Source organism: Peromyscus leucopus, chromosome 9, assembly GCF_004664715.2.
Source record: "Peromyscus leucopus breed LL Stock chromosome 9, UCI_PerLeu_2.1, whole genome shotgun sequence".
Classification (NCBI taxonomy): domain Eukaryota; kingdom Metazoa; phylum Chordata; class Mammalia; order Rodentia; family Cricetidae; genus Peromyscus; species Peromyscus leucopus.
In genome coordinates, this window is record NC_051070.1 from 50,543,545 (window position 1) to 50,558,104 (window position 14,560).

Here is a 14,560-nt window from a genome sequence, read left to right on the forward strand (position 1 = left end):
AAGTGAGCTGAGCATAAGTGCTTATTTCTCTGCCTATAGACATGATGTTGCCAACCACTGCAGGTTCCTACTGCATTAAATTCCCCACCACGATATAAGTGTGTATCAAGATAAACATGTCCTTACATTGCCTTTGTCAGACTATTTATCCTTGCAACAGGAAAAGTAACTGGGACGTGTTAGTAGGGACTGGAGATTGTTTTGGGTGCTATGGAGTTGATATTTTGTGCTACACAGATAGCATCCCCATGAAACGATGTGAAGAAACGGAAGCTCAGAGCAGACAGTTTATTCTAAGACTCTTTTGTTGTTAAGCTGTGTCTTTTGTTGTTGCTCAGAGGAGTTTGTTTGTTTGATACAGGGTCTCACTATTCACCTTAGGCTGACCTCAAAATCACTATCTTCCTCTATCAATTTCTCAAGTGTTGGGGTTACAGGTGTCCCAAGCCCAGCTAAAGGGCTTCTACATACATTTATTTCATTATCCAACAATAGGGCTGGCAAAAGGCTAAAGGATTCTTACCTAAATAGTTCTACTCCTGATGAGATGATTTAGAACACATATTTTAAGTTACATTCTTTTCATTTCTGCTTTATAGTATAATTTATAGTTTGTATTTTTGTGTGTGTGTATGACTAGGTGGAATGAGAAGTTATAGTAGCTGCAAGCTTTATTTATTGTAGTAAGTAATGGAGACTCCTTAAACATGAGTGACATACGGGAGGGCTTAAATCCTGACCAGGCTCAACATGGCTGCACTAAATTGTTACTCTTGAGGTAATTGTTACTCTTGAGGTAATTGCTACTCTTGAGAATTGATTCTAATTTTTCCTGTAAAGTTTAAGATACAGAAATTTTCTCAAATCTAAACTGAGAAGTCATTGTTTTACATGAAGTACAACTGTGAAATTTCTTAAAACAAATTAAGTCTATTAATAATCAATTATCCATGGAGGAGAGGAAAAGAAGATTCAAACTCATTTGTCACTGGAAAGTCAACTTCTGTGATACATTTGTCATCTCTCAACATTTATTTGGGGCTGAGTGCCAAACTTAGAGTCCTAGAACTCCATGAGGGAGAGGATGAAGTAAGAGAAGGAACAGCTGGGTGCTGGCACTGCACACGGAGCCAGAAATAATAACCAAGGCTTCACCCAGTCACTGGGAAACGAGACAGAAGGGAACTTCTTGATTTGGGGGTTTCGAGTCCGGTGTGGTTAAGCTATGAGCAAATCCCCAGGTTATTCCTCCTGATGCGTCTCTGGAATCACAGCCTTGTCTCCATGACGCACATTCAAGTGGCAACTGGTGTGGGCGCTTAGGGTGACATCAAGACAGCAATTATACTGAACTAACCCACCCGCTTGCTTTTTATGTGCATAGAGGCTTGAGCTCCTTCCGCCAGCTCTTTCCCAGTGAACTAAAATCAGTGCTACAAATAATAAATTCACTTCCATTTTTTTCCCTTAGTTACTTTGGATCTGATCCGCTTCAACAAAAAAACCCATATTCAACATATATACCACATAAAAAGAAGCCACAGGGCATCTGTGGAACTAGATGTGACTTCTCCAAGTTTGTTTCTTTTGATAAGAAATCATGTTTTAGTGAAGGGAGGGAGCTTTATAGCGGGAAGCTGAGGTTTCAAATTTTATTCGAGTTGTATTTTTATTAGAAACAATATTGTTTTTTTCTTTGCAGAATATAAAAGGCTAAATTTCATATTTCAATTTCTGTAAAGGCCCCAAGATCTAAATCCAACATTGAATGTGTGTGCTTGACCCATATCCCATTAACATTAACAGTGTGGCTTATACATAAGGATGAGGCAACAGGCAGCCACCCACCACCAGCATGAATAATACATGTTACTTAGAGCCTCGGAGCAACATGCTGCAGAGCAGACTCCTTTAATATTTTGAGCACATCTAAACTGTAATAAATAATGAAAATTAGATTAGTCTTTAAGATGTTTCTATACAATTTTGGCTCTTAGACCATTGCTCTGGATTCTATCTGTATGGATTAAAATCCAAATGTTCAAACTGGAAATAAGGATGTGGTATAATTATAAACATACAGATGCTCATAATTATTTATACTTACTTATATTTATACTCAGGAGCTTTGGAAATGAACTCATGTTCCATAGAAGAAGCTGTATGTAGTAGGAAGTTGTAGGTTACATAAGACCCTGGCCTGGTGTGTTTTCAAGGGATATGACTAGAAGAACCTCATCAGAGAATATTAATATTGACTAGCATTGAAAAGCTTTTGAACACTAAGCAGATTTCAAGTAAACAGTACCAACCCCAGAGTATCCTTGTGATGTTACTGACTCAGACAAAAACTTCCTATAGTTTACCTTGTCTGAATGCTCCCTCTTCAGGGTATCTCCTCTTCCCTGAAGAGGTCTGTTCTCTAATGATAGGCTTGAGGGTCAAATCTATTAGACCATCAAAAGCTACCAGGCTCAAAATGAGATTCATTAAAAAGTTCTGAATTCAATATCCCTTCATGATAAAAGTCCTGGAGAGGAACTGAAGGCATCGTGTTGTAGAGATGGGGGATAGAGGGACCCACACCCTCAGGAACTTCTACCCACAGAGCAGAGCGGAGTGGGAAATCAGCAAGAAGAAGCCATCCACAGCACCCAAGCACCCTTCTCCCTGCAGCCTCCCGAGTGAACAGCTGAATCACCATCCAGAAATCAAAGAAGAGAACGCTAGAAAAGGTAACAAACTGTTGTCATTACAGAACGATGTACACATGTCAATTCCAAAGAGCCAGTGTCTTCCTTGCAAGTGAAATATAGAGAAACACAACAAGAACTAAAAGAATTCAGATTACCTACAGTACATCACTTTGATATGAATATCATGGACGTTCACAAAAGCAAATTTCTATTGTAGAAGCATTGACACGTCTCAATAACCATAAACTTTCTCCAGAAATGTGGACTTCTGGGAGAAATTACAAAAGAGTACCATTTAGAATTGAAAGACGTTAAGTTTCCTTCTCAAATATTTTCTCACTTATGATGTCAAAATCTTCCCTCCTGGAGACAAGAAAGCAATATGATAAGATAAAATGAAGAAAACCACAAAAACAATTTGCCTGTACCTCTAGTCTCTGTGCTCTCTTTTTTAGCATACTAAATTGTGTGTGTGTGTGTGTGTGTGTGTGTGTGTGTGTGTGTGCATGTTTTAAAGTCCTGGAGAAACTAGGGACACAAGAGACCTACCTCAACATAATAAAGGCAATTACAGAAATTCATAGCCAACATTGACCTAAACAGAAACTCAAAGCATTTCTACTAAAATCAGAAACAAGACAAGGATGTCCACTCTCTCTATACCTATTCAATATAGTACCTGAAGTCTCAGCTAGAGCAATAAGTAAACTGAAATAAATCAAGGGGATATGGGAAGGTAATATTCTATGATTTTTTTTACATAAAAGACCCTAAAAATTCCACCAAGAAACTTTTACAGCTGATAACCACCACCAGCAGCAAAGTAGCAAGATACAAAATCAATAGAAATTAGTGGCATTCTTATGTATGGATGCCCAACATATTGCAAAAGAACTCAGGGAAACACCTTTCACTGTGGCCTCAAAAAAAAATATCTTGGGGAAACTCTAACTAAGCAAGTGAAAGACTCATATAATAAAAACTTTAAGACATTGAACAAAAAAAAAATTGAAGTAGACATCAGAAGAAGGAAAGATCTCTCCTGCTTAAAGATTCTTGGAATTAATATTGTAATATGGCCATTCTACCGAAAGCCATCTACAGATTAAGTGCAATCCTCATCAAAATTTCAATATAATTCTTCACAGAAATTTAACAAGAATTTTTAGTTTCATATGGAAACACACACACACACACACACACACACACACACACACACACACACACACAACAGGATAGCTGAAACAATCCTGAATAATGAGAGCTGCTAGAGGTATCACCACCTCTGATTTCAAGTTGTTCTACAGAGCTATGGAAATAAAAATAGATAGCTTGATGGTGGCATCAAAACAGATATGCTGGTATATAGAATTGAATTGAAGACACAGACATAAGTCCACAGACCTATAGACATCTGATTTTTGACAAAAGAAGTCAAAAATACACAATGGATAAAAGACAGCATCCTCAACAAATGGTGGTATTTAAACTAGATTGCTGCATATAAAAAATAGAAATCCATATTTATCACCCTGCATGAAACTCTGCTCCAAATGGATGAAGGACATCAACATAAGACCACAAGCCCTGAATCTGACAGAAGAGAAAGCAGGGAATAGACTTGAACTCATTGGTACAGGAAAGGATTTTCTGAACAGAACACTGATAGCCCTGCCATTAAGAACAATTGATACATGGGACCTCATGAAATGAAAAGCTTCTGTACGGCAAAGGGCACCATCATTTGGGCAAAGTGGCAGCCTAAAGAACAGGAAAAGATCTTTACCACTTATCCATCTGATAGAGGATCAGTGTCTCCCACAACCCTGGTCAGAGAAGCTGCTCTTTTGCAGTAGATGGGAACTAACACAGAGACCCACAACCAGACAAAGTACAGAGATTGAGAGACTCTGGAGCACTCCGTCCTAAACGGGGTGCCTTCTTCAAGGCCCTCCTCTCAAGGCTCAGGGATCTACGTGAAAGAAAAGACAAAAAGGCCCTAAGAGCCAAAGGTGATGGGTGACTCCCAGGAAACGGTGTCTTCAAACACAGCAGGACTGATGCACATGGGAACTCACAGAGACTATGGCAGAATGCAAAAACCTGCACAGATTCAAGCCAGCCAGGCTCCAGCACTGAGAGAGGGAAGTAGGCATGGACTCCCACCTCTAACCAAGAATCTACCTGTAAGGGACTCTCACTAACAAAAGAAAAATCACTTTTCTCCAGTGGAGTCTCATTGGGTATATAAAGCACACTTCAGGACAGGCCCCATGCCCAGGAGTAGTTGGACAACATCCAACGAACTCGATGGTATTTTTGTAGGCTTTTTTCTCTCCCTTTGCTTTGTTTGGGCATTTTTGGTATTGTTGGTCCTTGTTTTATATTTGATGTCTGTTTTGGTGTGTGTGTGTGTGTGTGTGTGTGTGTGTGTGTGTGTGTGTGTGTGTGTGTGTTCAAAAGAGAGAGCGGGAAAGAGAGAGGGAGACAGAGTTGGTTTTATATGTTTGCTTGTTTGTTTTAGAGGGTAACATAAAGTTGGGTTGATAGGGAGGTGAGGAAGATCTGGGAAGAATCCAGGTGGCGGGGGGTAGGGTGGGGAGGGGGCACACATAGTTAAAATACATTGTATGAAAACTTTTAAAAATAAAAAATAGTCTTGGCTGAAGCACAGAAACTAAGGTACTGCAAAATACACAGCCTTAAAATTTGTACTGTACTCCCACTCTCAAGGTTCAAAAATAATTGTGGAAGAGAGGTCAGAAAGAATCTGAGCCAGAAGCTGTGGAGGACAGGAAAACATCTTCTGAATATAGCTGAGTAGCTGCACATATGACCTCAGTATTGCAACAGCATGCACAAAATCTGTCCAAGCTCATGCTAGACCAAATTTCAGCATGCAGAGTGGAGTTGGACACATAATTCCACTTCTAGCCTTGAAGGAAATGGCAACTGTTAGCTGCCAGGAGAGGGAGAGACCATTTTCTATAAGAGTGTAGCCCATGATAATTTAACTGTACTCCAGTAGAAGACCACACATCCGAGAATATTTGGACAGCACAAATTGGTCTTGAAGAGGGCTTGTTATTATTGTTTTAAAGGATGAATAGGGAGTGGGGGTGGATGTAGGAAGAGTTGAGTGGGATGAATATGGTCAAAACATAAGAAACTTGAAACTCTCAAAGAACTAATTTTTCTAACAGTCCTTTGGAATATGCATAGATCAATGGAAGAGCGCTTGCCTCATATACACAAGAGCCTGGATTCAATTCCCAGAACCACAAAACAAACAAACTAACAGAAGATAGGGCTCAGTTGAAATCAAATAACAGTGTGGCCTTTGCCCACAGCTACTGCCCCTTTTAGAAATGAATCTGCTGGAAGTTCTTTGATGGTGTTCTATTGCTTACTAAATAAAAGGTTCCTTGGTGTAGACCTCTATGGAGCATCAATGAAATAAAGCAAAAACTTGGTTGAACTAATTCTCTTGAACCTCAGACTATCTACCTACTAGTAGTTCTTACTTTGTTTAATCACTGTTATATCACCCCAGAATCCCTGTCTTGTCTGGCCAGGAATTTTCTTATGCTCTCTTTGCTTTTTTCTGTTTTTCAGATTATCCTTACTTTTTACTCCTATATCTAAACCAAGTGAAGCACAAAATGGCCTGTATCATTTACCATAAGAGATGACATAGATAAATTGGGGCAGAAACTTCCATACCAGTGGTCCATTGATGAATTCAGGATGGAATAGACAAATCTTAAGAAGTTCATGGATTCACCTCATCGATGGCAGACCCAGCTTTGTCTTTGGTTTCCTATAAATATCCCATTCATCTTCCGAGTGCAGATAGAAAACCACTGTAGACTCATAAACAAAGAATGACAATAAAATAATAAAACCTCTGGTATATATGCTCATATGTATTTAGTTCCTATAGAGACTCTTGGATACCCAGATGAAACTTAGACCAAAATTAACTTGACAAAGTACATTTTGAAAATTAGTATATTCATATACAACCCTGATCACAAAAAGTTTTGAAATAATATGTGCATGATACTCTTATAAGTAGTCTGCATATAGTATAATTTTATAAATAGTATGTGTGCATATATATATGTGTGTGTGTGTATATATATATGTGTGTGTATATATATATATATATATATATATATATATATATACATGATAATGAAAGGTTGATACACATGTGGAAATAATGGGAACTTACATAGCTTACAACGTTCACAAATTGGCTCCGAGTCTTCTGAAAACCACAGTAGAAACAGAATTATGGTCCTTTACAAAATTCATTTTTACAATAATTAAAGGCTATACCAGACCATCTCATATCTAATACTTACTATATAATTACAGACTTACAGTATGGTTATAAGGCATCTGGTAGGTAATAGACACAGACTGTTACAAATAATTCATTTATTCACCTAATGAACGTCAAGTGGCCAATGCTGTATAAAGTAAGAAAAGGATGAAATACTTGACTTTCAAGAGTTTTCAAGCTAATGCTTGGAGAGATATTCAAATGAACAATTAATTACAATATATTGATTACAGAGTACCATGGATAAGGTGTAATGCCTTCACAAATGTTTCTATTTTCTAAAACCAAGAGTAATTTTAGTTTCATCCTCCTACTAGTTTGTCTCTTTCCCAGAAGCCAGGATCAATGTTGAGCCATTTGCTGTGGATTCAGTAGTACTCTTATGGCCAGTGTACCTGCTCTTAGCACATCAAGTTTCTCTAGTCTAGCCACTGCCTGGGCATCCAGTTGTCTTCCTGGGTTTCTCTCCTGCCATCTTGGTCCCTTAGCCCCCTGTACTAACTCTTAAACAGACCATGCAAATTGCCTCCTTCACCTTGGTATACGTATTAAAGATATGACAGCAATGAACAAGTGGGATTTGAGGTTTGAATTCTTGACTGGAATTCTCAGCAGGATTCCTACGTGGAGGGAAAGAAAGAAGACCTAGCAGCTGGCTCTGATCCTGAGAACGTGAGGAGTCGTGAAACTAAGAGATGGAGAAAGCTACAACAGAACAAGACCTGGACCAGACTCACAACCAAGCAAGACAATAAGAGTAATGATAGATGCAATCAAATACTCTGCTATCTGTCGACATGTTGATGTGGAGGGGAAATCTCACAAAGCCCCAAGTCTAGATGAGGAGCGATAGGCAGTTAATGACTGCTGAGAAAGGGAGACCTCATCTATGAGCTCCCTGTTTACCTAGTGATCATCCCTAAAAACACACACATGAACAACATTATATGCAGTCAGCAGCCTGCATATATTTATTTATTTACTTACTATTTATTTATTGGTTATTTTGAGACAGAGTTTCTCTATGTAGTCTTGGCTGTCCTAGCTAGGCTGTCCTTGAACTCTGAGATCCACCTACCTCTGTCTTCTGAGTGCTGAGATTAAGTGCATATGCCACTGCCTGGCAAAGCAAGTTGCATTTATAAGTTTTACGTGTGTGTGTGTGTGTGTGTGTGTGTGTGTGTGTGTGTGTGTGTGTAACAATACTGAAATAAAAAGAGGCCATGTATTTGGGAGGTACCAGGGATACAAGGGAACGCAGGGGGTGTTGAAAGGAGAAGTTGGGGACAATGTAAGTACAGTACTCATATATGAAATTCTAAAACAAATTACTAACTTTTTTCAATAAAGAAACCATCTCAAAGAATTCTGTGCGATTCTAAATCTACCTACCTGAGCATAGGTAGTAGTTTATTCTCAAATTCAAAATATGCCAGTCATGGGAATTTTTAAAAGAGAATGATAATAATAAACCAACAACAATGATGTCAGCTTGGCGTGTGTGTTCAAGAATGAGCAAGTTTTGCTCAGATGTGAAGCACACTTCTGTGTTGAGTGGATCTCTACCAACCATCTCGATAGTTTGTGGGATTCCATTAGCATAGGGACATCTGCTTCCACCCCAATTAGAGGCCGAGATCTTAAGAAGGCAAACCCGGGAGAGTGCACCTTGTAGGCAAGTGGTGGTATCAGTTTTCTCAAGTTTCTATTCTGCCCTACCTCTAAACACAAGAATTAGGGGGATTTTTACACCTCTCCTTGCTTATGATCCTAGGACTGCATCTGCTCTGAGCCTTGATAGATGAGTTATCTCTGTATTCTCCAACATGATCACTCAAATTCCTTCAGTGTCATAAGCACTACCTGGAACTGAGGGCCCTGCAACCAACGAGGAGGACGAGAGTTCCCCCGCTAAGGGAAAGGACAAAGCCAGGAAGAGAGTATGATATGATGATGGGTGAAGGGGAGGACGACAAAAGAGTGGCTGTGGTAAGCATTTCAGAGAGGAGAACTGTGTGCAAAGGATGACAGACGGACAACTGTTTGCCTGCTCCCAGGGACGCCAAGGAGGCTAGTAAAAGGAAGTCTGCGGGGACCTCAAGACCTTAGCAAATGACCTTGACTTCTGTTCTGACTGAGACGGGAACCTACAGGAAGATTTTGACCAGAGGAGGGATGTGATCTGAATCACATTTTAGCAAGAACATCTTGGCTGTGTGTTGAGCAAGCTTGTCTAGAATGTTAGGAGCCATGTTGAACACTAATTTGACACAGTGCAGGCATCGAATAACAGGAAGTGCAGGCTAGTATTTAAATATTAGTGTAAAATTAATATGGGATTAAGCATAGATTAAAAAAAAAAAGACAAGAGGACCAAGGATCAATCTCTGGGGCAATGCAAGAGACTGCTAAGGAGAAGGGACTGATTATATGAATCAAATGCCAATCATTGGTCAGCATAAAAACAAGGAGTGTTCATGGTCCATTGAATTCGTCATCTGAAAGACTTTAACGACCTTGACAAGGAAGTGTCAACAGAGGTGGGAAAACCCCTGCTCCCTACCATCTCTTACTGGAAGTAGTGAACAATGAGAATCAAGAGACAACTAACAAGGAACTCCCTTCAAGGTATTCTGTTGAGAATGGAAGGCGAGAGCCAGACAAAGGGATCTGAAAGTGAAAAGTGTGTTCAAAAAGGTCTGACGCTTGTTTGTCTTTAGGATGATAAGAAATATCCCAAATAAGAAAAGGGGAAATATACAACCTGGGTATGATAAATGAGAAAGAATGCTGGAGTGGAGGTTGTCCTTTAGTAGACAGTTGCTATGGGATGATCCTTCTGTATGCTGTGAATATGTATTTCTCTCATTGGTTGATAATAAAGTTGTTTTGGCCTATGGCAATAGAGGATAGATTTAGGTGAAAGAATTAAACTAGGACTCAGAGGAAGAGGGGCAGGGTCAAGACAGACGCTTGGATGCTAGAGGACCATTAAGCCATGGGCCATGTGGCAATAAATAGATTAATAGGGATGGGTTAATTGAAATGTAAGAGCTAGTTAATAATAAGACTGAGCCATCAGCCAAACATTTATAATTAATATAAGCCTCTGTGTGGTGATGTAGGAAGTGGCTGCTGAGTGTTTGGGAGTTGTTGGCAGAACAGAAACTTCTGTTTATAGACAAGGCTTGGATAGAAGTGAAGGGAGGGGTCTCAGCCAGGGTCATGGTCCGGATCCAGCTTTTCCACTCAGCTTCTTTCCAAATCATTTGTCACCTCCATTGAAAAACTAATGAAACAGATTGAATGGTTTGCCCCTCAAGATGTGTTGAAATCTCATCCTTATATTGTGGTGATGGAGCTAGAGTTTTCCTGCCTTGCCCACAGTCAGGACGAATCTCTGTCACCTGCCAGTCCCACAGCCACTCAGACCCAACCAAGTAAACACAGAGACTTATATTGCTTACAAACTGTATGGCCGTGGCAGGCTTCTTGCTAACTGTTCTTATATCTTAAATTAACCCATTTCTATGAATCTATACCTTGCCACGTGGCTTGTGGCTCACCGGAGTCTTCACATGCTGCTTGTCATGGCAGCGGTTGGCAGTGTTTCCCAGAATTCTCCTCTCTCCTTGTCCCACCTACTTCCTGCCTGGCCACTGGCCAATCAGTGTTTTATTTATTGACCAATCAGAGCAATTTGACATACAGACCATCCCACAGCATGGTGACATTTGGAGGTGGGGCCTTAGGGAGATGATTAGGGAAGAGCTAATGCTGAATGGAATTGGTCCACTCATAAAAGGGACTCCAGAGACAGAAACTTCACTCCTCCTACCATGTAAAGATAGAGCAAAATTTACCCACGTATGAACCAGGAAATAGACTCACATTGGGTGCCAAGTATATAAGAACCAGAACTGAGAGCAATAAATGCCAGCTGGTATCTGGGTGAGGGTGCACACACCTGTAATCTCAACACTTAGGATGCCAATGCAGGAGAGTGGAGAGTGTAAGACCAGCCTAAACTACATAGTGAGCTCCTGTGTCTAACAACAACAGCAACAATGGAATAGAAATAAACAAGTAAGTGTCTATTGTCTATAATTCATGCACCTGGTGGTATTTTGTTAAAGCACCACTTTATAGCTCTCCTCCCTCCCTTCAATAAATTGGTCTTGAAAATTTGCTTCATGTTTTCTCTTCTGCCTGGTTCTCTAAATGTAAGTGTGCTGATTGCATACCTAACTTCAAACCTCTTCAGATCTCTATGCTTGTCTCCACAATCACTAGCACACACAGGCATCTCAAAGGCCACAGGCATTTCAAACACAACGTTTTCCAACATGAAGCCATCTTTCTTTCCAAATGTGCTTCTATGGTTTAGGCAGCAGAGATAGTGTGGGAATAAGTATCAGTCAATTTTCTAGGTGATTTCCATTCTTTTGGAAGCTATTTTGTCAAAAATGTGAATTGATGGCTTCTTTTGTCCTTGTTGAGTGCCTTTTCCCATTTTCCCGGGGATGGATGAAGAAACATTCATTCACCCCAAATCAAACACGTCACCAACAGCAAATGGAACAAACAAACAAAACAACCAACCAAACAAACAAACAAAAAATTGACTGGTGAACCAATGAGTGTATGGAGGTTATTTATAGGGGCTGTGGGTGATTCAAAGGCTCCAGCAACACACCTAAAAAAAAAAAAGTACTTCAACATGGGCAATGGCTGATGGAAGCTGAGTCCTGGATCAACTTGTTCAGCTTGCGGTTCACCTGAGACAGTCTCCTCTTCCCCGGCAATCGCCTTCTGATTATCCAACCTGTGGCATGGATTTCCTGAATTTTGTAAGATCCCTTAGCTTCCCAATTCTTGTGTGTGTGTGTGTGTGTGTGTGTGTGTGTGAGAGAGAGAGAGAGAGAGAGAGAGAGAGAGAGAGAGAGAGAGAGAGATTGAGTGAGAATGAGTGAGAAAGTGAGTCTCCCATCTTCCTCCTGGAAGAAACAACTACACCATAGTCTTTATTAAGAATTGAAATCGCTTGGATTAAAGGCAGAGCCAGGCAGATCTTTGTGAGTTCGAGGCCAGCCTGGTCTACAGCACGAGATCCGGGAAAGACACAATGCTACACAGAGAAACCCTGTCTCAAAAAACGGGGAAAAAAAAAATTGAAATCGCTGGGTGGTGGTGGTGCATGCCTTTAATCCCAGCACCCGGGAGGCAGAGGCAGGTGGATCTATGTGAGTTCGAGGCCAGTCTGGTCTACAGAGAAAGATCCAGAATCAGCACCAAAGCTACATGAAGAAACCCTGCCTCAAAAAAAAAATAAAATAAAATAAAATAAAAATTGAACTTTAGAAAGGCCAGGAAAAGAGCCAGAGAACACAAGAAGGCAATCAACTAGGCAAGGGTGGGGTGTGTGATGGAATATTGCCAACATAAAGCGAGGGATGGGAACGGAGTCATGGAGAATCTCTTGAGTGAAGTCACTAGAGAGAATTCTCAGAGGTCATCCTGGAACTCGCCTAAGGACAAGAATGACTGTGTTGCTCAGGGTATGGGCCAGGAGAGGGGTGGGAATGAGGAAAGAGCATTCATCTGGATTAGCAATGGGCACCATGGAGGAGTGGGAAGGAAAGGCTACATCTGGTCTGGGATCATGGAGAACCTTGTTTATGAGGAACCAGAGCAACAATTTTATCCTGAAACTAAAAACTGAGTCACAGAAGACATGTTAGGAAAAAGACTAATACCTCAAATTTGAATTTTGAGTGACCAATTAAGGCCAGACTGGGCATGAAGAGAATCCTAGCAGAGTATTACAAACATCAGGCCTGGTGATGATGTCGCTGAATTAAGACATAAGCCAGTGAGGAGAAAGGGGAGAAAAAGTTAGGAAGGAATTCAAATACAAACCTCATGGTCCTAAGCAGCATGGGCTGAAGGAATGTGAAAGCAAGATTCCTGGTGTGTGTGTGTCCCCACCCTCAACCCAGATCAGAGAGAGGCTCACCCAGCTATTGAGAGGATAAAATGAAATAATGGATGTCTGGCACATGGAAGAGGCTCAATAAACATTTTATTCCCTGCTGTTCTCTTATTACTGCCATCATTACTTAGCAATAACCAAAGCCAGAAATGTGGGAGTAATTCTAGCTCCTTCTGTCCTTTGCCCTCATGTCCACTATCCCAGAGTTCAAGAGCTAAGAGGGACAAGCAGGGAGGGAAGCAAGCATCCTGTGCGGAGTGTGTGGCTTGCCTCTGGCCTGAATTGGTGTCTTTGCAAGAATAGGCCAAGGGCTCTCTGTTTCAAGGCTCTCTGCAGCCTGTACCTTCAGGGCTTGCACCGGGGTGAGGGAGGGGTGAGTCATGGCTACTCCTAAAAACAACAGCTCCTCCATCTCTCCTTCCTTCGGTCCATTCAGAAACTTCTAAATTAGAAGGTGCTCGCCCTTCTGCGGAGAAAGGACAGGGTCTCAAAGAAACTCAGGACAAATGGCTCCCCAAGGTGCCTATTTCACATATCAAAGCGGACTCTGGCATCCAGGCTCTCAGTATTGCCAGTACCTGTGAGAGTCATCATCCTGGCTGGCCCCTGCCTTAAACCTCTTCATCCCCAACCCCAGCTGAGCTTCCTTTCCCTTCCCCCAGCTTCTCTTCTTATAAAACCTAGCTTATTTTGGCTACATGATCTCTTGGTTTCCAGGTGCTCTCTAAAGCCTCAACCCCCATGTCCAGGTTCAGTCTGGACCCTTCCAGATGCCTCTAGCTACTTTCTCCCTGGTATCTACAAGAAACTTCCTCCTCATCCATACCTTAGAAGCAGCCATGTCATCTTTTTGTTGTTGTTGTTCAGATTAACTAGATCCTAAACAGAGATGAGGACAGTTTGGGGTCTTTTATGGAGCGGGATGTGTATGTCACTTTAATTTATGTGTGTATGCTTGTTCACATGTGTGAGGGTATACTCATGCACATGGGTGCATGTATGTGCTGAAGCCATAGGTCTATGTGGGATGTTGTTCCTTAGGAACCATCTACCTTGGTCTTTTTGAGGCAGCATCTCTCACTGGGACCCAAGGCTTGCCCATTCAGTTAGATTGCCTGGCTAGCCGGCCCCAGGGATCTATCTGTCTCTGCTGCCCCATCAAAAGCTTCATACGTGGGTTCTGGGGATCAAACTCGAGTCTCCATGATTGCACTTTTCCCATTGAACTATCTCCCCAGTCCCAACTGTCTTATTTTTAGAAATAGTTGAGGCCAGGAAAAGGCAAAGTATGCGGATAGAACACAGGTTCATTGCTGACAAGGTTGACGTAAAAGAAACAGGCAAGGGAGCTTCAGGGCAGACCCAGAGGTCCTGGACCTGGATCGACGTTGATTGCTGCCTTCCTTCAAATGGCTCGGAGCTAACTGCACCAAAAAGCACAAATCTAATAATATGTAAGTTATAGCTCAATAGAGCATATTTTAGATAGACAGAGGACCAAATAAATAGAAACTCTCCTAA

The 14,560-nt window shown here is 41.1% G+C and overlaps 1 pseudogene; it reads left to right on the plus strand.

Moving 5' to 3' along the window:
• Positions 1-2,563: 2,563 nt before the first annotated feature.
• LOC114698755 lies at positions 2,564-3,082 on the plus strand (annotated as a pseudogene).
• The last annotated feature ends 11,478 nt before the right edge of the window (positions 3,083-14,560 follow it).